The sequence below is a fragment of the Giraffa tippelskirchi genome, chromosome 9, assembly GCF_054371585.1.
Source record: "Giraffa tippelskirchi isolate mGirTip1 chromosome 9, T2T-mGirTip1v1.2.pri, whole genome shotgun sequence".
Taxonomy (NCBI): domain Eukaryota; kingdom Metazoa; phylum Chordata; class Mammalia; order Artiodactyla; family Giraffidae; genus Giraffa; species Giraffa tippelskirchi.
In genome coordinates, this window is record NC_137283.1 from 73411464 (window position 1) to 73435661 (window position 24198).

At 45.1% G+C, this 24198-nt stretch overlaps 1 protein-coding gene and 1 long non-coding RNA gene across 14 annotated transcripts in view; one reads left to right on the top strand and one right to left on the bottom strand.

The window, feature by feature from the left end:
* The window catches only part of SMAP1 (small ArfGAP 1), a 178137-nt gene that overhangs the window by 44930 nt on the left and 109009 nt on the right, over positions 1-24198 (bottom strand). The window lies entirely within an intron of this gene.
* LOC145521172 (uncharacterized) lies at positions 5863-11877 on the top strand. The gene is made up of 3 exons (XR_014065197.1): positions 5863-6028; positions 8751-8944; positions 10558-11877. It is a non-coding gene; the product is annotated as an uncharacterized LOC145521172 (long non-coding RNA).

A 24198-nucleotide genomic window follows, 5' to 3' on the forward strand; every position in this document is an offset into this window, starting at 1 on the left:
CCACTATTCTTGTAAGAACAAAATACACGTGCATATACACACTAAGAAATACAAGTTGTGTAATTTAGGTGATTGCACATACAGATGCTCTCGTGTGTGCAATACAAAGATGAGTGACAAAGGCCTCCCTAGGGGCTCAGTGGTGAAGAAGCCACCTGCCCGTGCAGCAGACACGGGCTGGGCCCCTGGGCTGGGAAGACCCCATGTGCCACGGAGCAGCTAAGCCATGGGCTGCAACTACTGACACTAAGCTCCTGGAGCGTGTGCTCGGCAGCAAAAAATATCCACCAGGAGGGAAGCCAGTGCACTGCGGAGCACCCCGCCTGCCGCACGTGGAGAAAAGCCCACGCGGCAATAGAGGCCAAACACCTTCAAAAATAAGTGAGTAAAAATGTTCTAAAAGATAAATGATAAAATTACATGATTAATGATGTAAATCTGAATTTTTTCTAACAACATTAAATAGCAAATAAAGTTCAAGAGATAAGTGGGGCAACTGTAGAACAAAAAGAACTTCATATTTCAGTATCTTTCATAGTACTTCTTGTTTTTGAACAGGAGACTTCTAATTTTCATTCTGTAATGGCCCTGCTAATTATGTGGCCAGCCCTGTCCCTGAGCTTCAATTTTTGTTTAGTAAGAAAATAATAATCATGTCCTATTGAGCTTACGACCTCTAAGATAATAATTAAGATAAATATAACCAGAGCAGCTTTTGGTCTAGCATGTGAGCAGCTTGACAGTCACCACTCAATTCTGACAAGTGAAAAGCTGAAAAATCAGCAACTCTTCTTAGATCCATCAGAGATCCATCAGAGAAATAAAGTCACCGGGCAAACCACAGGGTCTCCCCAACCGTCACCCAAACTGGAGAGAGAGGAGAATACAAAGAGTTGTAACTCACAAGAGTTGAAACCAGCACCAGGGTAGAGCTGGGGCCCAGGACAGGCTACCCCAACATATGCCTCCATGATACACTGATTCTTCTAAATCAACGCTGCATGAGAAACAGCACTGCGGGGTGGTGGGGGAGAGAATAAAAAGTCCTAACCACTCTGATCCTGCGCTGTCCACCTGAAAGCAGGAAGTCGATCTCCCACCTGGAGGCATCCTCCCTACCTGGGAGGAGAGAGAGCAGCATGCACACACCGTGTCTCCTGGGAAGGGAAACACCCGCTTCAGCACCCCTGGCCATCCTGACCCACCCACGATGGGAGACCAGAGGCACGTGTACAGCGCAGAGCCCAGGGGTGCAGCCTCGCCCAAAGACGGGACCCATCCACAGTCTCCCGAACCCTGCCCCCCCCACTGCCCTCCACTCTGTGACCACAGGCCCGCGGTCTGTGGTTGCTTTGCCAGTACATCACATCACACTGCATTCAGCCGCAGAGAAAATGAGGCATACAAAGAGGCAAAAAACACAGTCCGAAAAGACAGACTCAGCATCAGACCCAGATTCAGATACAGCAGGGACATAGGAATTATCAGACTGAATTTAAAACAACTACATTTACTATGCTAAGGGCTCTAACGGAAAAAGTAGATGGCATGCCAAGAACAGACAGGTAATCTAAGCAGACAAATGGAAATTTTAAGAACAAAAAAATGGCACAGACTGAAAACATTTAACAGAAATAAAGAATGCCTTTAATGGGCTTAGCAGCAGCAGACTAAACATGGCTGAAGAAACGATCTCTGAGCTTAAGTGTACATCAATAGAAATTTCCAATGTGCAAAAGTCTGGGGGAGGGGACAACATCTAAATGGGACAACTATAAAATGTAATTTGCACACACTGGGAATTACCAGAAGGAAAAGAAAGAGAAAAAAAGGAACAGGAGAAATATCTGAAGCTATAATGACAGAGTATTTCCACAAACTAACGGATATCAAACCACAGATCCAGGAAGGTCAGGGAACACCAAGCAAGATATATTGTAAAAACAACTATGCCAAGGCATATCATTTTCAAAGTACATAAAATCACGCATAAAGAAAATCTCCTGAAAGAAGCCAGAGAGGGAAAAACAAAACCTTACCTGAAGAAGAAGAAAATAAGAATTACATGTAACTTCTCCTTAGGAACCATGCAAGCAAGAAGACAGCAGACTCAAACATCAAACACTTAAACTGTTGAAAGAAAAAACCCCATAAATTTATAATTCTTTACCCTGTGAAATTATCCTTCGAAACTAAAGGAAAAGTAAAGACTTTCTCAGACAAACAAGGATTGAGGGAATTTGTTGCCAGCAGACTTGCCGTGCAAGATATGATAAGAGAAATTCTCTAGAATGAAGGAAAATTATATAGGTCAGAAACTCAGAACTACATAAAGAAAGGGAGAAAATCAGAGGATGAACAAGAGAGGATAAGACAGGATAATTATTACAACAGTGCCTTGTGAACTGTAAAAATAAAAATACAATATAAACACTTGAGATTTAAATGGTGCAACTGTAACTTGACTCTTGCCACTCTCTCCTCGCTGGTATCTCAGAAGCTGGTAGCTCTGCATCATCACGTCACCAGGTACTAGGTGAGAACAGGTCACCAGACATGCTCCAGCGGCACTGCACGAATGTCAGCCTCCTTTATCAGATACCATAGACTGTTTCAAGATTTCCTTTCTCGGCAGATTGTGAGCTCTCTAGAAATTACAGCAACTTATTACTAATTCACAGGGAACCTAGAGGTTTGCATCCTTTCACTGTTTGCATTAAGATGATACATTAAGTCTACAGCGGAAACAGAAATTCAGTATCAGAAACCATTCACTCAATTCTCAAACACAGATGTGGTATTTCTCTATTTAAAGTTCTTGGTTTTAATAAAGTAAAATACCCGTTAATAAAATGAAATCACTCTTACAAAGAACAGAACTGATATTGTATAGATACTTTCAGAATGATACTTTAAACATTATTAGCAAGATAACATTATCTGATATTTAAAATGTCTAATTCATGTTATAAGTATTCTAGTAATCTCGTAAGAAATCCAACCAAAGATATAACCTCACGTTACCACAGCCAACACAACCACAACTAAGAACTGGTATTTATTAAGTTCACATGCAGTAAACCCATGTTCTAATTTTTTTACTTTTATTAGTTAGTGATAAACTCTTAGAGTCACCTTTACACGTAAGGGTTCCAAACTCTTCAGGACAAAACACAGTGAGCCAAGCTGCTCTCCTGCCGCTAAGTCACTAACGCCATCCCCGCCCCTACTACAAACACCACCACAAAGACCTCTGCCCTCTGCTCCCACACCCGCTGCCAACCCAAGCTGGCCTGTGTCCTTTTCTCCTAGAGGACGGAAATCCTCTTTGGATTTGTGGCTACTTCAGAATAACACAATGCTTGTCTTTCAATACTTCACTTCCAAGCTTTATGTCTTCTTTTTAAACCAGAGAAAAGATAGATAACCCCAACCCCCTATGTCACGGTTCTGCCAGAGAAATGTGGCCGTCAGTTAGTGCTACGATACCGGGAGGGATGGGAGGGAAAACTTTAAGGCAACTAAACACACTGTACAAGTTATCGGGTGTTTTACCAACAAACGATGGACAGATTGTTGGGTATGAAACATTACTGCTCCAGCTTCAAAGGGAGAGACCAAAATGAAAGCTGCAAAGGATTTCCAGCAGGTCTGGGTAAGCTACAGAAAAGACCGCCTGCACTGCTGCACATACATGCACACTCCCCGTGCACTCCAGGCCCCCGTCACCCATACAGACAGCTGCTCCAAGCACCTCACCACCGGCAGAGCGCCAGGTCAGAACCCCAGCATCGCTTCCAGACTGTCTCATAACACTCGGTCCCCAGGTGCTGACGTCCTCACCAGCCTCGGGCCAATAAAACCTGCCATGGGTCCTGAACACTTCGTCTCTACAGAACTCCTGGGTTGGTGTAGGTACAGCTGGGTGTCCCTAAGGCCTCGTGACACACTTCCATACAGCCTACCAGTAGCGCACCAGAATCTCAGGGCAGGAAAACTCCTTTTAAAATGGCAAAGCCCCTGTAGATAGTCTAAGATTATTAAAAGACAAATTTGTTTAGCTATTAGCATATTAAATAACCCTCTTAGAACTTCAAATTTATTAACGATTCATTCACTAGCAACTCTTCAATATAATAGCTACAGATACTACTTTTTAAAAATATCTTCTATACTTTGGCTAAATACTTTCCAGTATTACAAAGGTGGTTTTACCTTTTTCCCTTATTTTTAAAAAGACTGCCCCATGGTGGGTAATTAAAAGTATCAGTTGCAGGGAAAAAGCATCCTGAACAGGACGCTGTTTACACGCTCCCTGCAGGCTCACTGGTCAGTTATGTGTTTAACCACCTCTGAGGCCTTGGTCCATTCAACACTCACTGGGCAGTCAAGTGATATGAGAGGGAGCTGTCTGCACCACAAGTAAGGTCGACAGTGGAGAGCGCAACTCGGCTCTAGTCTGAAGTCCCAGTGCCCGTCTTCCCTCAGTTCCCTCCACTCCCCTGAACCGCCATGTCCGCTCCCCACGCAGCCTCCGCACCTGCCCATCATAAAGAGGGCCATTTCTACATCATCATTTTCCACAACAAATGCTGGCTCTACCAACAGTCATTTACTCAATAATTAAGCCTCAACATAGGTGCTTAGCAACGTCTGAGGCAAGGACATTCTACAGTCTGCACTGTGGGGATGTGTGGAAGAGGTGCACGGGAGAGAAATAAAGAAACCGCCACAAATGAAGCAGCAGACAGCGTTAAGTGCCACTGTTGTTGCTCAGTCACTAAGCTGTGTCCGCACGCCAGGCTTCCCCGTCCTTCACTATCTCCCTGAGTTTGCTCAAACTCACGTCTATCGAGTCGGTGAGGCCATCCAACCATCTCATCCTCTGTCGTCCCCTTATCCTCCCACCTTCAATCTTTCCCAGCATCAGGGTCTTTTCCAATGAGTCAGCCCTTCCCATCAGGTGGCCAAAGTATTAGAGCTTCAGCTTCAGCATCAGTCCTTCCCATGAATATTCAGCACAGATTTCCTTTAGGATGGACTGGTTGGATCTCCTTGCTATCGAAGGAACTCTCAAGAGTCTTCTCCAGCATTACAGTTCAAAAGCATCAATTCTTCAGCGCTCAGCTTTCTTTATAGTCCAACTCTCACATCAGTAAATGACTACTGGAAAAATCATAGCGCTGACTAGATGGACCTTTGTTGGCAAAGTGATTTCTCTGCTTTTTAATACGGAGTCTAGGTTTGTCATAGCTTTTCTTCCAAGGAGCAAGCGTCTTTTAATTTTGAGGCTGCAGTCACCAGCCATGGTGATTCTGGAGCCCAAGAAAATAAAATCTGCCACTGTTTTCACTTTTCCCGCATCTATCTGCCATGAAGTGATAGGACTGAATGTCATGATTTCCATTTTTGAATGTTGAGTTTTAAGCCAGTTTTTTCACTCTCCTCTTTCACCCTCATCAAGAGGCTCTTTAGTTCCTCTTTGCTTTCTGCCATTACAGTGGTATCATCTGCATATCTGAAGTTGTTGATATTTGTACTGGCAATCTTGATTACAGTTTGTGAGTCATCCAGCCTGGCATTTCACATGATGTACTCTGCACAGAAGTTAAATAAGCAGGGTGACAATGTACAGCCTTGACATACTCCTTTCACAATTTGGAACCAATCTGTTGTTCTACATTCAGTTCTAACTGTTGCTTCTTGACCTGCATACAAGTTTCTTAAGAAACAGGTAAGGTGGTCTGATATTCCCATTTCTTTAAGAACATTCCACAGTTTGTTGTGAGCTACACAGTCAAAGGCTTTAGTGTAGTCAATGAAGCAGAAGTAGATGTTTTCTCGGAATTCTCTTGCATACGTGTCACAGAGTAAGTTAAAATAGGGCATCACAGTCAAGAATGATTAGGGGCCTCTGAATACTTTGAATTAGGTACTCAGGGTAGGCCTGTGTCTAAGGTGCTGTTTAAAGTAAACTCTGAACGACCGGAAGGCAACACCCAAGAGAAGATGTGGGAAAGCATCCCAGGCAAGGGAAGGTGGCAACAGGCCGTTCTGGGGACACAGCACGGGGTGGCTGAGGCAGAGTGAGGACGGGAGGGGAGATCGGATGTGAGACGTGTGTGGGGACCTCAGAGGATGAGGCTCGAGGAGCTGGATGCCATTCTGTGCGTGACGGGAAGACACTGGACATGATCCCATTTATCTTCAAAAAGACAGCTCAGAGGGAAAGGGAGAGCACTCGGAGGGAAAGGGAGAGCACTCGGAGGGGAAGGGGGAGCACTCGGAGGGGAAGGGGGAGCACTCGGAGGGGAAGGGGGAGCACTCGGAGGGGAAGGGGGAGCACTTGGAGGCTACTGCAGAGGCCCGGGGACAGAGCACGGCGGCCGCACATGGGATGGGAAAAGCGAGGATGGACAGAGGCAGCCACTGGGATTCACTGATGGAAGCAAGTGTTGAAGGTGCAGGGGGCACTGTCAACTCTGACTTTTGACTTGAGCAACTCAGTGAGCCTATGAGTAAGGTGGCATCCTGACACAGGGGAAGCAGCAGGCAGAGGAGGAGCCACACCTCTGGTACATGGCCGTGACAAGAAGGCCAGTGAACAGAGAACACTGGTCAAGCCTAAATATGGACGGAGGAGCCTGTCTGTGCACACAGGACGGTTAAAGCTGCAGGGCTGTCAGAGAGAACAGAGGAGGGGAGCCAGGAGGTACCTGGGGACTCACTTCTCAGGATCTGGGAGATGAGCTGGAGCCAACAGACGATGCTCAGAAAGAACAGGAAAGAAGCGAGAATACAACCAGGAGAAAGGGGCTCGTGGACACCAGGACAAGAGCATGTGGTCAGGAAGAGGGAGTGGTCATCTGTACAGAAAACTGATGAGAAGTCAGTAAGCAGAAAACTCCATTGGACATGGCAACGAGGAGGTAACTGGAGACCTCGATCCAGGGAGACCATCAGGACAGAGATGTAGACGGAAACGTGAGTCGGATGCAGCGAGGAGGAAACCTCAAAGAAGCAAGTAAAAAGGATCAGATGACCCTTTCAAAGAAAGTGGTGGCTAGCAGTGATCACAGCTAGAGATAGTAAGATACAGTAGAAAGGAACACCAGGGAAGCTGGGTGCGGAACGAGGCAGCAGAACCCTGGAAAGGAAAGCATCCCTGCAGCAGGCGCAGGTCTCGGTCCACGGAGCGGCCTTCCCTGCAGGAGAGGAGGGCGGGCCGGGCAGTCTGGGCTGAGGGGGACGGGAGGACCACCTGCTCCTCAGTCCACAGGAAACAGAGACACCACCAAGACGGGACACGGAGTCTGTTTACAGGGGAGATAAAACGTGAAATAACTGCAAAACCAGAACACGAACATGCCAGAAAGGAGGGAAGAGCAGCTGGCCGGTGAGGCAACATCAAGGCCCACGTGAGACCTGTAAGTCACGACCCGGACGCCAGAGCAGGCGGCAGACAGAGGCTGCTCAGTGGAGGGCGCGGGTCAGGGCAGCCGGGTGGGGTCGGGTCCTGCGGGCCAGGCTGAGCGGGGCGCTCACGGCACGCGGAGAGCCTAGGACGGAGGCGCTGAGGCAGGGGCACGCTTGCGGCTTTCCATTCTGGGGCCCGTCTTCGGGAATGGTCTCCCCTTTGGCTGCTTCTGGCTATCCCTGATCAAATCCTTGTGTGACCACGGACTGCACATAATGAGAGCCATTTTCCAACTACATTATCTGCACGGAATCCTCTCATGTTATGGGGGCTCAACTGCAGTGACCAGAGAGTGAAGACTTTTCCGTAAGAACCTCCTACATACAATGGCTAGTATGCAAGGCAAAAAAATAAAATAAAATAAAACCTACCAGAAAAGTGGGATGACAGGGAAGCAGCGCGAAAAGATCAAGTGAAGCTAAAGCAGATGAGCCAGACAGACACACATCCGTCCTCCTCCTTCCCTCCCTCCCGGGAACAGTGGAGGATCAGCACGGGTCAGGAAGGGGGAGGACAGAAGCTAAGGGGCCTGCGCAATGAGCCTCACGCCCCTGCTTGTAGGGTCTGACTAGCTTCCAGGGAAGCAGAGAGCAGAGGGCAGGCTCGGGGAGACACCCCCAGCGGAGACAGAAGGTTTCCTGCTCTCTTCCCCTCTGCTCCTCATCCTTCTCCAGACTACAAGCTCCCAGTGGATACTGGCTTTTTTCCTGATGTCATCTTTACAGCCCCAGTGCTAGAACAGGGTTCATCACGTAAGAGATGTTTAATAAATATGTAACGCACTTAGAACACCTGCGCAAAGACAGAGATGGACTGACGGTCCTGGAGAGAGCTAGCACAGACAAACCTAATGCCTTGTCCCTGGAGGCTGATGGAAACGACCTTCTCTCGGGTACACTGGCCCCAACCTACGGGGCTGCCAGAACAAGAACAAGAAGACCGTATCAAGACGATCAGTTTCCCAAGAGCAAATCACAACTAAACACACTTGACTAGACTGTAAGCTCTAAAGGACAGGGATTTTTGTCTGACTTGTTCAATGCGGACCCCAAGACCCTACACCCGTGTCTGTTACAGAGCAGGCACTCCTTAGACATCTGCTGAATAATTTGGGTCTCTCTTCAGGACTGGACAGATAAGTGGCCCATCCAAATATGCTTATAAACTCTTTTAGTTACTGTTTTAAAATTAAATTTCAATCATAAACACTGAGGTCTTTCTGACTCCAAAGTCCACGTTCTTTTCAGGGTACCATGTTGCTCTTATTTAGCAGAGATGGAATGCTGAATCGTTCTAGAAACACTCGTACTGGAAACTGTGGACCTAAGACACAAACAGCTCACCGTCTCCTGATGGGCATTAGTGGTTGTCTCAGTTACTCCACAGCAGACGTGCAGTAGGAGACAGTAACTCCCTACCAGTGGCCTCCTGTTTAGAAAGGGTGGCTCGATCACTGTGGGACTCCAGGTAAATTTCACTCTCTGAATCTTCTGTTTCTCCTAGTGTAATGACCGTATGATGACAATGCACAGTTTCTCTGAGAATTATCCGGCACCCATAAAATGCTGCACTCAGCAGACACTCGGTTAATTCCACCTTTCTCCCTCCTTCTTCTTACACTTTTGGCTCTGAAAGTAACACGCTGAGAGGCCCCAGCTAAGAGCAAACACTCTGAAGGCGGGAGGTTCAGACTCAGATCTCAGCTTGGGTACTCAACAGCTGTGTGACCAGGAATAAGTCACACAGAGGTGCGTCTCCAGGCTCTCAGCAGCAAATGAGGACAAGAAGGGTGTGGACCTCACAGAGCTGCTGTGAGGACCATGAGATAAAATAATGCATGCTGAAGGCACAGAACAACGCCCAGCAGAGTTAAGCACCAGAAAGCACGGACCATTTCTATTACCCGCAATTACCCATCAAATCTAACTGTCGATCCTTCCATTTGGCTGCAACGTTCTTAAGCACAGGCTTTAACCCAGGAAGGCTACCTTTCATCAAACCATTTATTGAGGAAATATTTCCCTGATTTCCTATTTAAGGAAATTTTAATTTACTGTGAGGGACTGTAATGCACACATGCTCCTACTGACCAGACATTTCATTTCTTTCATTAACTAGAAAATGAAAGCTCTGCACATAAAGTAATTGGAGTTCTTCCCTTTTTATTGCCTCACTTGCAATAAAGGTTTGCTGCTAAGTCGCTTTAGTCGTGTCCGACTCTGTGCGATCCCAGAGACGGCAGCCCACCAGGCTCTGCCATCCCTGGGATTCTCCAGGCAAGAACACTGGAGTGGGTTGCCATTTCCTTCTCCAATCCATGCAAGTGAAAAGTGAAGGTGAATTCGCTCAGTCGTGTCCAACTCTTCGCGACCCCATGGACTGCAGCCTACCAGGCTTCTCTGTCCATGGGATTTTCCAGGCAAGAGTACTGGAGTGGGTTGCCATTGCAAAAACATTTTAGAAATTTCATAAAGAAAAAAAAGTTTCCAATTTACTGTAAGCCAATAACAGAACCTGAAATCTGGTTTTATGCCACAACTTACACACTGTTTATCATCCCAGTTACTTTAACAATGAGTAAGAATTAAGAAGCCATTACAGCTTTGGCTGATTCCTTTTTCTTCTAGGACTGAGGGTGTAATAGCATACATATATAATAGCATATAGCTATTTAACTAACAAAATACAGTGACTATCATCTTGTTACTGCTTTCTGTAAGACAATAATTCTTATTCCAGTTGTTCGATTCTTTCTTTTTTATGTTTATTTTTTTATTAATGTATTTATTTTAGTTGGGGGCTAATTACTTTACAATATTGTAGTGGTTTTTGCCATACACTGACATGAATCAGCCATGGGTTTACATGTGTTCCCCATCCTGAACCCCCCTTCCACCTCCCTCCCCATCCCATCCCTCTGGGTCATCCCATTGCCCCAGCCCTGAGCATTTGTCTCATGCATCGAACCTGGACTGGCGATCTGTTTCACATATGATAATGTACATGTTTCAATGCTATTCTCTCAGAATGTCCCACCCTCACCTTATTCCAGTTGCTCAGTTCTTTCTTTTTTAAACTAGGTAAAACAGGAAGAAGAGCACAAACCATCTTGGCTGAAAGAACTTTCATGAAGTATTCAAAATTGTTTCAAGCTGATTAAACTATTTACTCTTTTAAAGGTAACCTCTCAACTGCCAGGACATTCTGGACAGTTAATTAGCACCAACCAACAAAAATACTACTTTCCATACATGTACCAGATTCTTCTTTTTAAGTGACACTACTAAGTTTTGGTGAAAAACATAAAGCAACTGTAACTATCATGCAATACTGAAGAGAATATAAGTTGGTACAATCATTTTGGAAAACTCTTTGGCACAAAGACTAAAGCTGAACCTATACATACCCTCGGATCCAGCATTTCTCCTCTGGTATATACCCAATAAGCTATGTCCATGTTTATGAAAGGGAATGCACGAGAATGTTCACAGCAGCTTTGTTCATCACGGTCCCAAACTAAAAGCTACTCATGTCACCCAACCATCAGCAGAATGGAAACCTAAGTCTGGCACGTGGACAACAGAAGAATTCCTAGCAATAAGGAAAGAACACACAACACACGGATGGCTCTCACAGACACGACGATAAGCAGCAAACTGCAGCGAAGCAGGGCCTTCCGGAGACAGACCCCTTGCCCTGTGTCCCCCGCCTGCTGCCTGTGCGTGGGAAAGCTGAAGTCTCCCAGGCCTTCCTGCGTCACAAGAGCCCGCCTTGGGAACTGATACCTGGAAAGATGTATTAACTACTTGATGACCATGAGCACGTAGCCCCCACTTGCTAGAGTCTGAAGCTCGATGACGTTAACCCCTGTGACACCACCCCGTTACCTCACCATCAACCAACCCGAGAAGTGTGCATGAGCTGAGCACAGATCACAGACCTGCAACCACCCTCTCTCCCCCAGCATTTAGAAGCGCTTGCCTGAAGCCCATCAGGAGTTCAGGGCTTTTGAGTGATAGATGCCCCTGGACTCCCTCCTTGGGGCTTGCAATAAATGCTGCACTTTCCTTCACCACACCCTGACTGGTTTTAACTGCGTGTGGGCAAGTGGACCCAAGTTTGGTTTGGCAACAAAACCAGATCTGGAAAAAGTAAACACTATCTCATTTCATTCACATGAAGTTCAAAAGCAAGCAAAACTTATCTGAAATGAGAGAAACCTGTGCAATGATTACCTTCAGAAGGGGCTGGGTGAGAGGGCCGGGAGAATGCAGAGATGCCACAGGGTTCTGTACGTGATCTGCCCACTGGCTGCACAGGGGACAAACTTGCAAACACTCACTAAGCTATAAACTTAAGATCTCGATGTGATACTTCAATAAAAAGATTAAGAAATTAAACACCTAACTTCTAAAATGAAACCTTTAAGCAATTACAAAATATCGCTTTCAGATAGATATATACTCAATATAACTTCAAAAGTTTTTTCTCAAATTCTGTTGAATTGTCCCTTTAAGAAACTGGACATCTTGAAAAAGTTTGGGAGAGAGTGCCGACAGCAATTCCAGAGTTACCTGGAGTGATGCTCTCTGACACTGGCTTTACTGAGGACAGAATGGACAAGTTGAACTGAGATGCTCTGAGAATTAAACAGCAGCCAGTAATCACACCCTTAGAACACACATGCGTGCTCAGTCCTGTCTGACTCTGTGACCCCATGGACTAGAGCCTGCTAGGCTCCTCTGTCCATGGAATTCTCTAGCCAAGGATACTGGAGTGGGCTGCCATTTCCTCCTCCTGGGATCTTCCTGACCCAGGGATCAAACCCCCATCTTCTGCACTGACAGGTGGATTCTTTACAAGCACTACTTTGGCCACCTGATGCAAAAAGCTCTCACTGGGAAAGACCCTGATGCTGGGAAAGACTGAGGGCAGGAGGAAAAGGGGGCAACAGAGGATGAGATGGTTGGATGGCATCACCAATGCAGTGGACACGAACTTGGGCAAACTCCGGGAGATGGTGAGGGACAGGGAGGCCTGCTGTGCTGTGGTCCACGGGGCAGCGAAGAGTCAGACACGACTTGGCAACTGAACAACAACAATGTATATGGTGCCCTGGTTAAAAACCTTAGAAATATTAATACTGTTCTGATGCAGCTTCAACACGTTCTGTTCCAATAAAAACTGCATCACAAACACTCCCATCAGCAGTCAATTTAACCCTCAGTTTATCAGGATACTAACTTTCACTTAACACTTTATCAGGATAAACGGTTCTCACTATTTACCACCTGGGTCTAAGCAACTCTTTTAAATTTTTTTATATTTTCAAGTCATTTTATGCTTACAGTCAAGAAGAATAAAGGGAGAATAGGAAACTACATTGAAATTTTCAAAATATATTGAAATAAAAAACTCAAAATTATATTCCATATGTTTATGGTTTTGACAGTACATAGACCTGAACTAGACAATATTCTCTGAATGAAATATGTGTGAACACAGAACATATTTGGTTTGTATATACTGACCCCCGATTTAAAATATCTCCCTAATTAATGGCTGCTTCTAGTTCTTCTTACTCTTGCATCATTAAAATATGAAACTTAAAAAAAAATTCTGACAACTCATAATTTTGTTGATGACAGAATGACTCATTTCTTTGCTCTATAACTGCAACAACAACAAAAACATACTGCAAGAAAAGAATAAGCTATATAACACGGGTGAATCTGAAAGCCATTATGCAAAGTGAAAGCAGCCATCCACAAAACAGGACGCTGTAAGAGACCATTGATATGCATGTCCAGAGCAGGCAAACTCATAGTGGCTGCCATGGGGTGACTGCTAATGCCTATGGGGTTTCTTTTGAGGGAGATGAAAATGTTCTAAATGACACTGGTGATGATTGTACAACTCTAAAAATACACTAAAATCCTCTGGACCATACATGTTAATGGGTGAACTTTACAATATGTGAATTGTATCTTGATAAAGCTGTTATTTAAAAAATAACATGGTAGAAAATTTAACAACTGGAAAATATTAGCATGGTTTTCCCACAAACTGGAATGAAATGACTACCATGATTATATATATTAGTAAACATCCCAGTGCAGTCTGAGGATGCCAACACCTCTGGGACAGTTCTCCATGCCTACAGACCCACGCCCCCAGCCCAGCTCCTCCTCCTCCTCTGAAAGGTTAGGAACACAGGAAAGAGGAAAGACGATTGAGGGAAGCAGGTCTGAAACAGACTCCCTCTCAGAATCCCACCCCCACCGCCAAGACTATGCTCTGGACACCAAGTCCTAAAAGGAGTCTCTATTATAACCTCCCCATTGCTTTGTTCGCAAATACAAAAGGGATAATGTGAAAGCCATAGCAATAGACTTTCACTGTAAACGTGATTTGCATGTACCCTCCCCATTTTTAATGTACCAGCATACGTAAAAATGGGCTTCCCAGGTGGCTCAGTAGTAAAGAATCCACCTGCCAATGCAGGAGACACGGGTTCAATCCCTGCATTGGGAGGATCCCCTGGCAAAGGAAATGGCAATCCACTCCAGTATTCTTGCCTGGGAAATCCCAGGGACAGAGGAGCCTGGCAGGCTACAGTCCATGGGGTTGCAAAAGAATCGGACATGACTTAACAACTAAACAACAACAATACTTAAAAACAGGATTTAGCAAGGGGGAAGTGAAAACAAGGAAGAAATGGGATGTGAAGAATAAAGAAGCACCTGCTGCACTGTTCTCCAGCAGCAGGGACACAGTCTAGCCATATCACCGCTGGCTATCTGTTGGGGTCCTTTAATGGACAGGAACTTGGTGGCACGGAGTCGATGATAAGAAAGTAAAGGAAAGAGGCTGACATCCCCTGGTTTACGCAGAAAGCCAATAAAATCCTAGACAAAGGATTTGCGTCGTTTACGTAGGCTCAGGGCACCCTCTCCAGGAGGTCTTGAAAGCCCAGGCAGGTAAGTAAACACAGCAAGCCTCTGCACTCCAGGAAATTAGCCTGAAGGAAAGAAATAGAGTCAAAGGGAGACAGAGAAATGAAGAAAGACACGGGGACCCGAGTTCTGATGGAACAAGGGTGTTTATTCAACATAACGTGGGCATATATACACTGTCTTACAAGATAGCTTTTTCAGCAAAACATGAGGCTAGAATCCATCTCAAAGAGAGGGGGTTGTAAATAATCACTTTCCATATCAAAAAGGAAGAAGGTCGTAAATAGTTACTATTTACTATTTCCTTACTAATGAAGGAAATGCATGCATTCCTCAGTCCCTGGGAAGGGTTTGCCATCTCCTCTTAAATCTTGAATATTCAAGAATTAATAAGGGACATAGGAATCAGGACAGATGAGAAAACAGCACACAGGAAGCCTCCTGCCAAATGCTTCCTGACAGCTATTCGGTTGAGGGAGGAGGGAGATATATTTTCTTCAACTAAGAAAACAGTAAACTGCAGAGTTCTAAATTCAAATGCACAATACGTTCTTGATTTGCTATCACTAGTAACAACTTTTTCTATAAAATGATAGGTACAGAGAGTAGACAGTTCAAATCTGAGAAACTATATGCAACATATGGAATGACAGAGTATACCCCTGTGACCTATACTGTAATAAAATACCCTTTTCCATTAAAAGGCACCAGGGCTCCCTAGTAAAATGGACACAGGTCTGGGACAAGCAATGTATAAGAGGAGCTTAAAACAACTACCAGCCCAAATCTCAAGGAAATTATCATGTGACTAGAGCTGTATCACAGAAAAGACACAGGGACCAACTGGAAGAGGTTTTCCATCAAAAGCTAACAACTGCAACGGACAGAAACACACTACTCGGCCTGGCTAAAAAGTTCATTCAGGTTTGTCCATAAGATGTTACGAAAAAGCCCAAATGGCCTTTCTGGGTAACCTAATATATATGTTTAAATTCATGAATGTATTGTGAGGACCCCCCCATCCCCCCCACTGCAACCCTAACTGGACACAACCAGAGGATGCTAATGAGTCAACTCATTATCTTGAAAACCGGTAAATTAAAGGAAAAAATTAAGTCACCTCTCCTATATGAATTACCAGCTAATCAAAACCACCCACATATATAAGAAATGCCAAAGACAAAGGATTGGCAGAGGATGGAGGCTGATCTGCAAAACTCACACTGTGAGAGGGAAAAGACCCCATTTCTCCCACACATAAATCCCAAGAAAAACAGGTGAGAGAGGACTTGCAAGACTAAGAAACTTAAATACATCAATCTGATCTGCAGTTTGAGGTGAACTAACAAACTCGGGGGAAAAAATAGCGCATGATGTGTAACTGGAAAGATGAATCCTTTATAGTATATTTGGTAAGAATAAGGAATCACTGGGTTTCAAGGCAAGTCACAAGATGATGGTTAATCCCAGCTGCTCTGTTCCTCCCCGTTTACAAACACCCCCGACTAAACAGTCAAGCAGGAGTGGCCCTGAGGCTTGTCCCCTACTCCCCAGCTTGGCACCTGAACAAACCCCTACTCTGCTGTCAGCGTGGCTTTCTGCGCCTTGGGCCCCTGTTGATGACTCCAGAGATCACAAGACCAGCAGAAACCACTTTGGGGAAAAAGCGGATTTTTCCCCAGATGCTTTCAAATCAGTTATGAAGAAAGGACAGCTTCCCCTTCTATCCGTCAGCAAGAAAAAGTAGGGACCCTGGACTAGTCTCCACTCAGAAGAGTCACAGAAGTTTGGCTCCGACAGAATGCCACACCTTCCTGCTGCATTTCACCTCCGTCAGGGTCTCTGTGCTAACACACAGCACGTGGGGCTGCCCTGGGTCTCCTGAGTCACAGCGACTGGGGTGAGGGCGTCTCACACACCATGTTAGAACCACTGCTTCTGGGATCGTTTCTGCTGTTGCTGCTAAGTCGCTTCAGTTGTGTCTGACTCTGTGCGGACCCCAGAGACGGCAGCCCACCAGGCTCCGCCGTCCCTGGGATTCTCCAGGCAAGAATACTGGAGTGGGTTGCCATTTCCTTCTCCAGTGCATGAAAGGGAAAAGTGAAAGTGAAGTTGCTCAGTCATGTCCGACTCTTAGCGACCCCATGGACTGTAGCCTACCAGGCTCCTCCGTCCGTAGGATTTTCCAGGCAAAAGTACTGAAGTGGGGTGCCATTGCCTTCTCCAGGGATCATTTCTAACACCTATCTATTCATTGGAGGGAGAGATGGAACTGGGAGGATTTGTTATAGTCATTGCAATGTCTGTAAATCATCAGACAAATATCTAAGGAGATATTTGTTAAAATTCCTTGAAAAATAAACAGATGCATGTTTATCATTGAAATCAAATGACTAAGATGCTAAATTCTTTACCAACGCAGCAAGTTTAAAGTCTAATGATCAATTTAAATATCTTTTAGGAGACAAAATAGATTTGGCATCATAATGTCACTTTAAGCTTTTAGCTAACATAAACCTAAAACACAGCACAAATGGCACACTAAGACATTTTATTAGAAAAATTCTATATACGAAATAATTCTCACATGAAGGCGGGAAATTCTATTTTATTACTGTAACCCTGGTACTGTGTACATAGTGATTGCTTAATAAATACTTGTCTAGTAAATAAATGAGTGAATCTGAAACAAGAGCCCCTTGGAGTTTGACAAGGCTAACTGTCAAAAAGCTGAGGAAAATGTATTAAAGCGAAAACGTCTTCAAATCGTCCTTCCTCAGGAAGCAGATAGCAATACTCTCCGCCCAGCAGGCTACGCCACGGCTCCACTGTCCGGTGCTGGTCCACGGGCTGCAGCCTCCCCTCCCCTCCTCCTGCACCCAGGGCTCATCTTACTAAACCAGTGCTCACATCAGTGTACCTCCTGGGCTGAAACTAGCTATCCAGGGTTTATCAGGAAACTTCAGGTTCTCTCGATACAGTTTCTGCTGTATTAGCCCCTCCCTGCGTTACATGCCAGGTAAGCTGAACTGGGTGTTACTGCCAAACCATGCCCGTGAATGCCAGCCACCTCCTCGCGTGCCTCTGTCTTCCTGCATCCAGGGCTCCTTCCTGACATCTTCAAAGCTCCTGCCAGAGGTAAGCACCTCCATGAAGCCTCTCTTAACAACCCCCACGCGCTCTCCCACTTCCCTAAGTCTCCGTCCTCGGCACCTCTCCAGCTGCCCTGTATCAGCCATGCTAAAGTGATTTTTCATATAATCCCCTTGAAATCACTTGCTCTTTCTGAATTTTAAGATTGTGGAAGGTACGCTCTGTCTCCATCATTTTCATGTTCCTTCCAATCCTTCAGGAGCATCCTAAAAGTTGCTACGTTCAATCCAAATATTTCCTCCTAGAAATCTTTCAACGTATCTCTCCCTTAGATACGCAACAGTCTTAGCATTTAATCTACTCAAGGGCATCCAAACTATCAGGCCAAATTCCTCTTAAGGTCACTTTTACTTTTATCAGCCTTACACTTAAATCACACACAATATCACAGCAGCTGACACAGCAACACCCACTGGTTCTACAGCGCACTTTACACAGTTGAGAGAGGAGGGCTGCGTGTTCTGGGGGCTCAGAAGTCAGGTCGTATGCTCAGGGAGCTAACGCCACGGGTGTAAGACACAGGGCACAGGGGAAGACTCGACCAGCCCGGCAAAGCTGTGCCATCTCTGAGCTCGGAGGAGAAGCGTCCAGAATGAAAGGCCTGGGGACTCCTAGCATGGCGGCGGCACAGCGGTCTCACTGACGCTCTTCACTCCCGGCTTCGTGCGTCTGCAGCAAACCCCAGGGATGTCCACATCCACTGGTCAGTGATGAAACTTGCTGTCATGATCCACACTCACAAAGTCTTCTGGATACTTCTGGAGCAGTGCCTCAAGACTGCTTAGCGTGGCCACCAGAAAAGAGAGTGCCTGTCTATGTCTACAAATTGACAGCTAAGAATGTGAAATGCAGCAGTAGCTAATAACACGGCCAGGATGGCAGCAGGAGGCTGCAAGCCCAGGCAAGAGGCCTCGGAAAGACAGTGGGCAGCCCTCTGTGGGAGGCGGCAAAGCAGAGAGAACCACGCAAGTCAGTGGGCCAGAGCCGCCTCTGCAGCGCGTAGCTGGGGACTCAACAGAAACAGCACGGATGCCACCTCGTGCCCGCTGGGTGCTCAGCGCGGTAGACAGGCGGACCTCCCTGGACCCTCTGGGGGCCTGCGCCAGCCTCCGCACACGCGCACTAGTGAGGAGCACCCTGGCCTCGCAGCCCTGTGCACTTTCAACTTTCTGTTCATGAGTGTTTGTGTGTTCAGAAAAAATTCTTGAAAAAGCAAGTGATTACTAGGCAAAGCACGTGTTAATATATCCAGGGCACTATAAGTTGAAGACAAGAGTAAGTCCTTCCCCAGCAGTTTATTCTTTTTGGGGGGGGAGGTGGGAGGCGGGTAGGAGGTGTAATAGCAAAATAAAAGGTAAAAAATGACATAGCAAATTTTTATGTTTAGAAATTTGATGAAGGAAACATACCGTGAAGCTTTAGTCCCTCTGAGCGACCTGCTACGGTGTTACCAGCAGCTGGTGGGCAAAGCCACTGAGAGCACTAGACGCATTCCTCTCAGCAAGACAGCCTACATGTGTACCTGCACCACCTACGGATGGCGGATTTCAGCCCACCACTACCCTGACTGGTACGGCTGGCACAGGCCACAGGGAGGACACACGCCCTTACTCACGTCTAGTGACCGGCGGGTGTCGCTGCCCGGTGGAGGGCAGACCTGTCCCTGGACCCTCTGGGGGCCGCTGTCACCCTCTGCACATGCACAGGGACAGCAGCTGTGCCTTGTTGTCAGAGTTTAAATGTCGTACTTAAAAACAATTTTTGAAACACTGTGATTACAAAGAAAAAAGTTGTAACTCCAGATATGTTGTTGCTCAGTCGCTCAGTCACGTCCGACTCTTTGCGACCCCATGGATTGCGGCACGCCAGGCCTCCCTGTCCATCACCAACTCCCAGAGTTTACTCAAACTCATGTCCATTGAGTCGGTGATGCCATCCAACCATCTCATCCTCTGTCGTCCCCTTCTCCCCCTGCCTTCAATCTTTCCTGGCATCAGGGTCTTTTCTAAAGGGTCAGCTCTTTGCATCAGGTGGCCAAAGTACTGGAGTTTCAGCTTCAACGTCAGTCTTTCCAATGAATATTCAGCACTGATTCCCTTTAGGATGGACTGATTGGATCTCCTTGCAGTCCAAGGGACTCTCAGGAATCTTCTTCAACACCACAGTTCAAAAGCATCAATTCTTTGGCGCTCAGCTTTCTTTATAGTCCAGCACTCACATCCATACATGACTACCGGAAAAACCACAGCCCTGACTAGATGGACCTTTGTTGGCAAAGTGACATCTCTGCTTTTTAATATGCTGTCTAGGTTGGTCATAGCTTTTCTTCCAAGGAGCAAGCATCTCTTAAATTCATGGCTGCAGTCACCATCCTCAGTGACTTTAGAGCCTGAAAAAATAAAGTCTGTCACTCTTTCCACTGTTTCTACATCTATTTGCCATAAATGATGGGACCAGATGTCATGATCTTAGTTTTTTGAATGTTGAGTTTTAAGCCAGCTTTTTCACTCTCCTATTTCACTTTTCATCAAGAGGCTCTTTAATTCCTCTTCACTTTTGGCATAAGAGTGGTGTCATCTGCATATCTGAGGTTATTGATATTTCTCCCGGCAATCTTGATTCCAGCTTGTGCTTCTTCCAGCCCAGCGTTTCTCATGATGTACTCTGCATGTAAGTTAAATAAGCAGGGTGACAATATACAGCCTTGATGTACTCCTTTTCCTATTTGGAACCAGTCTGTTGTTCCATGTCCAGTTCTAATTGTTGCTTCCTGACCTGCATACAGGTTTGTTAGGAGGCAGGTCAGGTGGTCTGGCATTCCCATCTCTAAGTATTTCCCACAGTCTGTTGTGATCCACAAAGTCCAAGGCTTTAGCATAGGCAATGAGGCAGAAGTCGATGTTTTCTGGAATTCTCGATGATCCAACAGATTCTGGCAATTTGATCTCTGGTTCCTCTGCCTTTTCTAAATCTAGCTTGAATATCTGGAAGTTCTCGGTTCACGTACCGTTTATCTAAAAGGTATATTTATCTAAAAGGTAGCCGAAGTAAATGCCACAACTGATGAGTCTGATTATGTATTCAAAAGAAAAACATCACAATACAAAATTTACTACAGAATCATTAAAATTGGGTTTTAAAGGTAAAACTGTACGTATTTACAAAGTACCTTTGAAGTTTCATTTGTTAACTTTTAAACTGCAGTGATAACCATTTCTAAGCACAGCGTTCAGTGGCGATAAGTACATTCACACTGCTGTGCAACCACCACAGTCATCCTCCTCCAGACATCTTTTTATCCTGCACAACTGACGCTTGGTGCCCACGAAGCAACCACTGCCCTTACTCACCCTCCGACCCTGGCAACCAGCATTCCACCATCCGTCTCTGTGAACCTGACTCTTCCAGGTGCTCGCGGGAGGCGCCTACACACACCATCACACAGTGTCTGTCCCTCAGTCTGCACTTCGTATAATGTGCTCAAGGATCATCCATGCTGTAGCCAGTATTGGAATTTTCTTCCTTTATAGGCTGAATAATAGTCCATTGCACATACATATCACATTTTGTTTATCCACTAATGGACATTTAAGTGGTTTCTACTTTTGGCTATTATGAATAATGTTGCTTTGAACATGGATGTACAGAATTTGTTTGTTTTCAGTTCTTTTGGGTATATACTCAGAAGTGGAACTGCTGGATCAAATGGTAATTCCATGTTTTTTGAAGAATTACCACACTGCTTTTCACAATGGCCACACTATTTTACATTCCCACCAACAGTGCACAGGGTTCCAATTTCTCCACTTCCTCACCAACTACTTGCTATTTTCTGGCAATTTTTTTGACAGCAGTCATCCTAATGAGTGTGAGATATTAAGTACTTAAGCGCTAAGTCGCTTCAGTCGTGTCCGACTCTGTGCGACCCCATAGACGGCAGCCCACCAGGCTCCCCCGTCGCTGGGATTCTCCAGGCAAGAACACTGGAGTGGGTTGCCATTTCCTTCTCCAATGCATGAAAGTGAAAAGGGAAAGTGAAGTTGCTCAGTCATGTCTGACTCTTAGCGACCCCACGGACTGCAGCCTACCAGGCTCCTCTGTCCATGGGATTTTCCAGGCAAGAGTACTGGAGTGGGGTGCCATTGCCTTCTCCGATTAAGTACTTGAAGTACCCTTTTAAAATCCTATAAATACTTTCAAAAGAACTGAAAGTAAAATCTAAAATGTTAAAAGTGGTGAGACTCTAGATAGTGAGATATACAGATTTTCCTTTGTACTTTTTTTCCTTGTATTTTCCATGGTTTTTATAATAAGGGGGAAATGGCTGTTTTAAAAATGAAGCTGATATTATTACCATAATGATAACAGATTTAAGACGAGGCATGGACCTGGTCACAGAACAGGTGCAGAAGAAGTCCAAGTTGAGAGGAAAACAAGACTGGCACGTTCAGAGGCCAACGCCTGCTCGGCTTCCCTGGACCATGTGTGTAGATCTGGGGAGGGACCGCTGAGACGGAACGGGAGCACCAAGGGCGGCAAACCTCTGAGGGCTCAGGTCCGCAGACTGCAGTCTGCAATCAGCGATGCCAGGTTCTCTCTCTCAACTTTTCCCAACGTTCAGGCAACCCAACAGGCTCCCCGGTCCCTGGGATTCTCCAGGCAAGAACACTGGAGTGGGTTGCCATTTCCTTCTCTAGTGCACGAAAGTGAAAAGTGAAAGTGAAGTCGCTCACTTGTGTCTGACTCTCAGCGACTCCATGGACTGCAGCCTACCAGGCTCCTCCGTCCGTGGGATTTTCCAGGCAAGAGTACTAGAGTGGGGTGCCATTTCCTTCTCCGATCTTATGTCTACCTCCCACTTAATGGCACTAGTATAAACTTTTTCTTTCATATTACTTCCTTCCAGCATCTGAGTAAAACTGCTAAGAACAGATTTGTGTCTATATACAAAAGCCACCTTGATCTCACTCGCACTCTCCATCGAGGTGTGCACCAGGCTGCTTTCTTTCTTCCACTGAGACCAGTTTCATGGACCTGGAATCTGAATCAGTGATTCTCAAGTGAGGGGTAATTCTGTCCTCCGGGACAATCAGCAACATCTGGAGACATTTCTGATTGCCAGGACTGGCAGGATGCTGCCAGACATCCTGCAAGACACAGACGTGCCTCCACCACACAATTCCTAGTGTTTAAGGTGATGCTTGCCACAGGGTAGGTAGAAAAAATGCCCATTAAACTAACAGATTTACATTTGAGGAAACTGAGGTTCAGAGTGATCAGATATTTAGTAAACAGCAGAGAATGGAAGTCAAGTCTTCTTACCAAGCCCAGGCTCTACCTTCTTTACCTTCTTCTAGTAGTTTAATATTTTTCCAAAGACTTTTTAAAAGTCCGTATCTTTCCACTTAGCAATTTCAGTTTTAAAAATTTATCCTAATAAGTTATCACACAGTTGTACACTGATTATGTGTGCAGATTTTCATTATTCAAAAGAGATAAATTTTAAGACGAATCTTTCTATAGTCAGAGGAGTGTTCCATTCCCACTCAAGGGAATGTTACCAAAGACAGAAAAGCATACATATATTTATCAACAAGAAAGGATACTCAAGACATTCTGTTGTATGACAGAGGGGCAGAGTAGGTTAGAAAATACATGCATAGTCCAATCTAATGTGGATACACACATTTCCATGGGAAACAATATGAAAGGATGAACATCAAAATGTTAGTGATAATTTTTCTAAGTGGTTAAATCTGTGGCGATAATACTTTTTCTTTTTGCTTATGTATATTTTCTAACTTCTTAAAAATACACATGGTTTGGGGACTATCGGGAGGTAGAAGGGAGAGGCTATTAAAAATCCATAAAGTTTCTATCTACCCTGTCTCTTGGTTAAAGAATGAAAAACGCTATAAATTTACTGGACAGGAATATGATTTCTTTTGACTTAGGAGCAGCAGTAGTGATCTTTTCTTTTTCAGAGAGAAAAGATTTACTAAAAAAGACAAACCTAATAGCTAAAGAAAGAAAGTTGTCAACAGCAACTAACAATCTAGACTCTAATAAAACCTGAACCATAGAAAAGCAAGACCAAAATGCTTTCTAAGCCTAGTGCACAGCTACGCGGAATCTATTTTTTTAAATCTACAGAAAAGGATTGCTATCAAACTAATCTCCAATATCAGGTTTTAAGCTGAAAATGAAATGATTTGTGGAAAATACAAAGAACCTTCCAATCCCACTTATAAAAATGTACTGTTAAGACATATGCCATGCTTACTTATTACTACCTAGACCATATGTCTCCACTCCCACAAAAGCATTAACTACTGAAATCTCTGATTCTCAAATGCATACACACATCATCCGAAATGTTTATTTACCTTAAATGACACTGAGAGCTTGGTGGTTGTGTAAGCATCTCTGTCAGATTGTTGAACAGCAGAACCTATTAATACAGCATCTGGCAATGAGCCACTTAATTTCACCTTAATGGTTACTAAGAGCTATCTGACTGATACACAACTGGTTGCTTACTTTTACATGGCTGTAATGAAATCTCAAGCTCAGGAGCTCTGCAATTGTACTTTCTGCTTATATGGGAAGGTT